This window comes from Lepidochelys kempii, chromosome 1, assembly GCF_965140285.1.
Source record: "Lepidochelys kempii isolate rLepKem1 chromosome 1, rLepKem1.hap1, whole genome shotgun sequence".
NCBI classification, from domain to species: domain Eukaryota; kingdom Metazoa; phylum Chordata; order Testudines; family Cheloniidae; genus Lepidochelys; species Lepidochelys kempii.
The window spans coordinates 259,391,330-259,399,925 of NC_136380.1; positions in this window are offsets into that span (position 1 = coordinate 259,391,330).

The following is an 8,596-nucleotide window of genomic DNA, read 5'->3' on the forward strand; positions in this document are numbered from 1 at the left end:
AAAATAAACTTCAGTTCCTTAAAACTATTTAAACTTCTATGTTCCCTTTTAAATAGTCTTGAACAGTATTCTAAAGATCAGGTCTTTAAGGGGGTTTTGATCAGTCTTCCAGATGTTTTCTCACTTCTGTTGAGTTTGTGCATGGCATTCCCTGTGGAGGGGGCTCACTTCCTGACAAAGTACCAGCAGGCATAGGCGCCGACTCTGTGGGTGCTCTGGGGCTGGGGAGCCGACTCCGTGGGTGCTCTGGGGCTGGAGCACCCATAGGGAAAAAATGATGGGTGCTGAGCACCCATCGGTAGCCCCCCATCAGCTCTCCCTAGCCCCCAGTGCCTCCCGCCCACCGGTGTACCCTGCGGATGAGTGCGTCCCCCTCCCTCCCTGTGCTTCCCGCCCGCCTGCCAGCCGCAGTCAGCTGTTTCACAGCATTCAGGAGGTTCCCGGAGGGGAGGAGCATGTTCAGGGGATGGGCGGAACTGGGTGGGCAGAGGCAGGGCAGGGGTGGAGCAGAGTCAGAAAGAGGTGAGGATGTGGGGAGGCCCTGGGGGAAGTAATGGAGTGGGGGGCGGGGCCTGGGGCAGAGCCAGGGGTCGAGCACCCCCAAGCACTTTGGAAAGTTGGCACCTGTGCCAGCAGGTCCCAGATCCTCTCTTCACTGGGTTTGGAGTTTTCACTAGTTAGGATGTGAGAGACTGAGGAGTTCAGAACAGTTCCAGATGTCTGAGAGCTTTTGAGCCAAACTTTGTTCCCTAGCTCAAAAGGTAGTGCTTTTGTTCGGTAGCGCTTTTGTTCTGTGCTGAACATTTTGTTGCTGCTGAATTTTTATTTTGGCAACCTATTTTCAAAATTCGTGCAGGTTGGTCTACCTAGGTTTAAGTTGTATTTGTGCCACAGATAAAGGCATCCTTAGTCATCTTCCCGTGAGAAATTCTGCTGGAGATAGTCTAGATGCAAGTGGTGTTGATTGATATGCCAGGAATGCTTTATATGAGTTCACGGATTTTTGCAGAACATTTTGTAGTCTGCACTCACTGGCAGATTATCCAATGGGCCCATGGGGCATGTGCCCAGGGGCCCTGGGGAAACAGGGGCAGGGCTGCGGGGGAAGGGGCAGAATGGGATGGGGCCATGGGCAGGGCTGCAAGCAGAAGGCGTGAGGCAGGTCCATGGTTCAGTGCTGGGACCACTCCACTTGCTCTGGCCCTGGCCCCAGGAGAACTTAATCCGCCTCTGTCTGCACTGCTCCTTCCACCTCCCCCTGTTGGCTCTGGGGGTAATGTGGACTACTAGTCTCATGTTCAAAATCAAAGTCCTGTGAAATTCTGGGAATGTTTCAGAGGTAAATTGAGGGTCATTATCAGATATGAGGATTTCAGGAACTCCATGACTTACATATATTGACTTTAGTTTCTGTATGACCTTTGCTGATGAAGTCTGCGTACCTATAGCCAAGTCAAATATATCTGGAGAAGTAATCAACTACAATAATGTATATGTGTCCTTTCCAGAAAAACATCTGTGGCTACCCACCTCCAAGGTCTGTCAGGTAGCTTTGTAAAAAGTAATGGTTCTGGCAATTGTTTTTTTTTTTCTTCTTCCTCTTGTTACATATATTGCAGTCCTCTACTAAGGTCCCAAGGAATTTGCTTACTCAGACTGGGCCACCATACAGGTTGCTATGCTTGTGCCCTGCGCTTGATTATACCTTGGCATACCTTGTGGATTGTGGAGAGTATCTGTTTCTGAAGTACTGCAGGGATAAGAATGAACTGGCCTTTGAGAAACAGGCCCTTGGCCATGTGAAAGTCATTTCAGTCCTGTCAGTATGATAACAGATATGTTGGAAGTTGACTGCTTTATCTCCACTCTCTTTGGCAACATTGAGTCATTTTCTGGCAAGTCTGATTCTTTAGTTGTTCATCTCTAATTTGCTGAAGTCAGCTGGCAGATGCTGCAATTGCTGCCAGAACACGGTCAATGTAGACTTTGACATCTTTCTCTGAAACCTCTTCTGTTGGTGGCTACTCAACTGGGACTCTAGATAGAGTGTCCGCTGCTATGAGTGCGTTCCCTAGTATGTATGTTGCAAGAAAATCACATTAGCCATAGTCAAAATCTTTGAATCCTAGGTGAAAGGTCATCCAATGGTTTTGAACCAATAGTGCTACTAAGGGCTTGTGGTCTGTTTCTGTGTTAAAATTCAGGCAAAACAGATATGCACTGAACTGTTCACAGGCCCACATGACTGCTATAGCTTCCCTTTCCATTTGGGCCTACAGTTGCTTGGTCTCTGTGAGGCTTCTTGAAATGAGGCAGCCCCAGTAGCCTAATGGATAAGGCATTGCCCTCTTAAAACAGGGATTAGGGGTTCAAGCCCCATCTGGGGTGAAGAGAAGTTATTTTTGGGAGGCGGGATAGCTCAGTAGTTTGAGCATTGGCCTGCTAAACCCAGGGTTGTGAGTTCAATCCTTAAGGGGGCCATTTAGAGATCTGGGGGAAAAATTGGGGATTGGTCCTGCTTTGAGCAGGGGGTTGGACTAGATGACCTCCTGAGGGCCCTTCTAACCCTGATATTCTATGATTGTATGAAGGCAACCAGTCTGTGGTCACCTTTTGTCTGCTTTTATGTCAGCACTGTTTCTAACCGCTATGAACATATACTGCTGCTACAATTGTTGGGTAGTTTACCGAATATTGTGCCAAAACAGGTGGAGATGCCTATAGTTCTTTTATTTTACTACATGCATTTTGTTGCGGCTTCCCCAAATCCAGATATTTTGACCATTAAGGAGATCTTTTAAGGGTTTTTTTAGATGAGCTAAATCTGGTAAGAATTTCCAAAAATGACTAATCATGCCCAGGAATCTTCTTATAGCAAAAACGTCTGTAGGTTCAAGTAAGGCGAGTAATGCCATCAGTTTGTTTGAATTCAGCTGAATTCCATTTGCTAATGATGTGTTATATCTGCTTCTTTCCATGTTCACATTTCTCATTTCAGAGTGAGGCCAGCTTGTTGGAAGCATCTCAAAACTGCATGTAGTTGCTCATCATGTTCATTTTTATCTCTGCCGTATACTAACCCATCATCTGCATGGCAAAGGGTGCCAGGCAAACCTGAAATGATCTGAAAGAGTTTCTTTTGGAAATGTTCTAGTGCTGAAGATATGGCAAAAGGAAGATGACCAAAACAGTACCTTTCAAATGGGGTGATGAATGTATTAATTCTTAGCAAGGGGGATTTGCCAGAAGCCTGCTGTAGCATCTAACTTTGAGAAGACTTTAGCTTCTGATAACTGAGTTAATTTCTGGTTAACTGAAGGAAGCAAGTATCTCTCTCTGCACATGCTTTTATTAATTTGTGTGAGTTCCACACAAATCTGGATTTTGTCATTGGGCTTTGGTACTACAATCATCCCTGGACTCCAGTCAGTGGGTTTTTCTATCTGGGAAATAAACCCTCTATGTTCCAGTCTCTTTCATTCTTCTTTAACTTTCCCTAACAAGAGTTTAGGGATGTGACCTGGAGCTTTGAGAGCAAAGGGAGTTGCTGCTGGTGTCAATTTTATTTTGTACCCCCCTGACAGCTTTCCTAGCCTTGTGAAGATTTGTGGATACATCTCCTGTATAGTTTGCTTTCTGCCATTAATGCATTCCAGTTTCTCTACTAGCTGTATTCCTTATATTGCTGGCAATCCTAGTAGGGGAATTGTCAGTCCATGTATTACATATATTTGTTGAAGAAATTTCTGTCCTTTCTCCAGTTTCCCAAGGAACTGGCCACAGACATCCAATGGAAATGGCCCACCTTCATTATCGCTTCAAAAGGTTTTCTGTCTCCCCACCCCACTCTCCTGCTGGTAATAGCTCATCTTAAGTGATCGCTCTCCTTACAATGTGTATGATAAACACCCATTTTTTCATGGTCTGTGTGTATATAAATCTCCTCCCTGTATTTTCCACTTTATGCATCCGATGAAGTGAGCTGTAGCTCACGGAAGCTTATGCTCAAATAAATTGGTTAGTCTCCAAGGTGCCAGAAGTACTCCTTTTCTTTTTGCGAATACAGACTAACATGGCTGCTACTCTGAAATGCAGTGTTACTAGCCCCATGGAGATTCTTATTTTGTCTTTGCAGATCTCCATCCCTGGATCAGTTATAATCTTCTTTTAGAATTGCAGTGATTGCTGCCCCAGTATCAATTTTAAATTTAAGGTTTCAGCTGTTTAGATTCATGCTTGCATAACAAAGTTTGTATGTTCTGTTGAGGATATAGTCCCTAGAAATATGAACTCATTGTCAACTGATGATAACGCTCCCTCTTGGATTGTTCCATTGCTCTTGGTGAGGTGCATGCTATTGCAAAATGTCTCATTTTATGGTATCTCCTACATTCTGCCTCTTTACACTGTTGTCATCTGTGGCTTGGTGTTTTGCCACATCTTCCACAGCTTTTCCAATCTTCCCTCCTATGAAGGTTTTTTGGTTTCCCACTCTCTAATTGTGCACTGTTCTTATGTTTTAATTTGGTTCGACTGCTGCTTTCACATTTGTGCCTTTTCTCTTATTGGGTTAATGTTGTCTGATGCAGTCTCCCCTGTGCTGTTAGCATGTAAGTCACTTTGCTGTTGCTTTATGGTTTCTTATATTCTCATTTTTGCTGTATGTAAGCGGGGGAATGGTCCTGTTATTGTGGGGAACTTTCCTGGCTTATAAATAACCCCTGTGAAATGGGCTAGTGAAAGGATCTGAGTCCTTGCACCCACTTCCTTTACCCAGAGGCCTGCCTGACCTCGAGGGCTCCTCTTCCACTTTCCTGTGTGGCAGAGTCCTTGTAACCGCAAGGCTGAGGGGCTCGACCCCCAACCTTGTCATGGTCACTTAGGAGAGGGGCTGGGGTGTCCCCACGCTGGGGCAGAGTTCCCTCTAATTTTTCCCACCCATGTGTGGAATGAATTTTATTATGTGTGCCAATATGGATGTGTGGTAGGGCTGGGTATGAGTGGCTCAAGGCTGGGGCAGAGGGTTGGGGTCATAGGTGCTGGAACTAGGGGCGTGGGGGGCATAGGCGCTGACTCTGTGGGTGCTTTGGGGCTGGAGCACCCACGGGGAAAAATTGGTGGGTGCTCTGCACCCACAGGCAGCCAAGCTCCCTGCCCTGCCCCACCTCACCTCTGCCTCCTCCCCTAAGTGTGCTGGGTCCCCGCTCCTCTGCCTACCTCCCAGCGCTTGCCACCACCAAACAGCTGTAGCAAGCTCTGGGAGAAGTGGCTGCACTTCTTTGATGCTGTATGTATGTAAGTTTTTAGAGAACTTTGGTATCAATTCTGCTACATAAATTGAAATGTTAGAGAAAAGGACGCCTATGTGAGGAGCAGACTAATATACAGCGTGGGGTAATTTGCAGGTACATTTGAACTCCTCAAAAAAGTGAGGGAGGGAAGTTTTATTTAATTATCTGCTTTAAATATGTTGCATTTGATCTATTTCATTTGAACTTGCAAATAGTTTTTATATTTACTGCAGCTACACACTCGTTCAAAAACTACACAAACAGCATAGCGTAGAGGTTGTATTCTTTTTGCTGAGTTTTAAGTAGACACTGTTAGGTTAGAAGTCATTTTAAAAAATTTCTTAACCTCCGTCTAACAACTTAGATTATTAAAATTAGAACAAAAGTTCTTTCACCACCAATATTTGATTATTTTCTGAACTGCATGGTGAAATAAGACTTTACAATTTCACATTTATTTTGAGTCTGTTTCATTTTCTCATGCACTTGCACAAACTTCAATAGTTTTGGGGTTCAGATTCTACAGAGAATGTTTTAAAGGGCAGCAGTAACTTAAATTTGGCATAAAGCTTAAGTTTGAGGTACACAAGCTTTCAGAAAGCAAAAGATGAACAAATTGGAAACATTTCTCTGAACTGCAACAAATCCATCAGATTTTTAAACAGCTTCCTTTGTAGTGGACATTGTAGCACTATGATCCTGAGAATGACAATAATAAAATTGACATAGTTCAGTGTGAGATAGAAGCAGAAAAACAAGGAGCATGTGAATAGCAAGAACCAAATTGAATTTTTAAAATGTCAATGTTTAGTAATCTAAGCCATTAAACATAAAAGATTTACAGGTTGATTTTTAGTAGATGATATTCCTTGAATTTTGAACGCGCACTGTTTTCATTGACGTTTAAGAAATATTTTGTGAACATTTTTAATACTAAGTTTTCAAACTTTTATTTTAAGCAACCTGCATTTGGGGCCTGACCAACCTGGCAGTGTCGCTATAAATTAGGGTAATCCAATAGAAATGGTCACATTTGACCCCATTAGTATCATTTATTTATCCCCAGTCACAAAACCCCCAAATTAATAGTTGCCTAAAATTTTAAGTTTCATGAATGTCACTTATTATATCACTGGTATTACAGGTATTGAAATGGCACTTGTATCTCACCTGGAATGACTGCAAATTAATTCTTGGCACCAGATGACACCAGCAGCGAAGTTCCAGTTTGATTCCAAGACAGCACAAAATGTGTAAGTTGGCTGTTTTCTGTGTGATGATTATGATGGTGAAGAGCCTGATCCTACAACCCTTGCTCAGACAAGTAGCCTTTATTTACATGAGTAGTTCCACCGCTTTCAGTTAGACCAGTGGTTTTCAACCTGTGGTCCGCGGATCCCTGGGGGGCCACAGACAATGTAAGATCCCAGAGTAGTCATTCCATTTTTCTGATCTATCAAAAATATGTGAATACTCCCACCTACAGGTCAAAACCCGGAAGTGTTACTGTAGAAGCCAATAATTTTGCGCCCTTTCTCACGCTGCATCAAATGCCATGCCAAGCACCTGCAACGTTTATAATTGAATTCTGTTCAGTTAGTTTTCAGTCTAAGACTTCTATGGTAGTGGTCCACAGACAACAGGTTAAATTTCTAAAAGGGTCTGCACCTCTGTTTGAAACTTTTTAGGGGTCCGCAAATGAAAAAAGGTTGAAAACCACTGGCTATTTCCAAAGGAAAGGATTGCTGATAGGGTTCATAATCATTATTTAAGACATCTAATAGATGTAATTTGTGGTACATCTTTTTGAACTCTAGAGATAAACCATCTAAATAATTTTTTTTGTCAAAACATGTTCACTCGATTTTATCTTATACGTCAGAGAAAATAATTTACATTAGGTTTACATTTATTGTCACTGAAGTTGCTAATCACTGGAGTGTAGTAATGTTTTGAAGTGGGATTCCACTTTTTCTACCTCTGGTCATCTATCCAGAGGAAAATTAAAGAGGAAGGGGAAGGAAAATAATGGTTTTTACAACTTGAATACCAGGTAAAGGCTAGTAAGATTCATTTAATATTGACTAGGGATAATTAAGACAGATAACCAAGGTGTTCAGATCCTGCAGTCTATTTTGGAAGTGCTTGAAAAGCAATTTTATGATAAAATACTGTTTCATAGCATATCTAGGACAGGTAGATTTTAGATCTTTTTTGAAAATATGCCTGTTATGACTTTAAGTGCTGTTACATAATAGCACATGATTTAAAGTGCTGTTACACTAAAATACACGGTGGTGTAGGGTCCCAATATGCAAGTGGTTTTAAACTATTAAATACAAGAACAATTCAAAGCAAATATTATCATAGAAACACAGAAATGTAGGGCTGGAGGGCAACCTTGAGATGTCATCAAGTCCAGCCCCCTGCTCTGTGGCAGCACCAAGTAAACCTAGACCATCCCTGCTAGATGTTTGTCCAACCTATTTTTAAAAACATCTAATGATGGAGATTCCACAGCCTCCCTTGGAAGCCTGTTCCAGAGATTAACTGCCCTTGTAGTTGGAAAGTTTTTCCTAATATCTAACCTAAATCTTCCTTGCTGCAGATTAAATCTATTACTTCTTGTCCTACCTTCAGTGGACATGGAGAACAATTAATCACAGTCTTCTTTATGAGATCCCTTAACATATTTGAGGACTGTTATAAGTACCGCCGCCGCTTGTGCCCAGTTTTTGTAACCCTTCCTTGTCGGTCAGGTTTTCTAAATTTTTATAATTTTTGGTGCTCTCTTCTGGACTCTCCAATTTATCTAGATCTTTATGGCAGTGAGGCTCCCTGAACAGGATACATTACTGCAATTGAGGCCTCACCAGTGCTAAGTAGGGCGGAACAAATACCTCCTGTGTTTATGTACAACACATTGTTGGCTCATATGCAATTTGTGATTCATTATAACCCCCAAATCCTTTTTAGCAGTACTACCAGCTAGCCAGTTATTCCCCATGTTGTAGTTGTGTATGTGATTTTTTCTTCCTAGATGTAGTACTTTGTACTTGTCTTTATTCAGTTTCATCTTGTTGAATTCAGACCAATTCTTCAATTTGTCAAGATTGTTTTGAATTCTAATCCTGTCCTCCAAAGTGCTCTTGTAACCCCTCCCTGCTCGGTGTCATCCACAAATTTTGTAAACATACTCTTCACTTCAATATCCAAGTCATTAATGGAAATATTGAACAGTACTGGACCTGGGACTGATCCCGCGGAACCCAACTAGATACACCCTCTCAATTTGACAACAAACC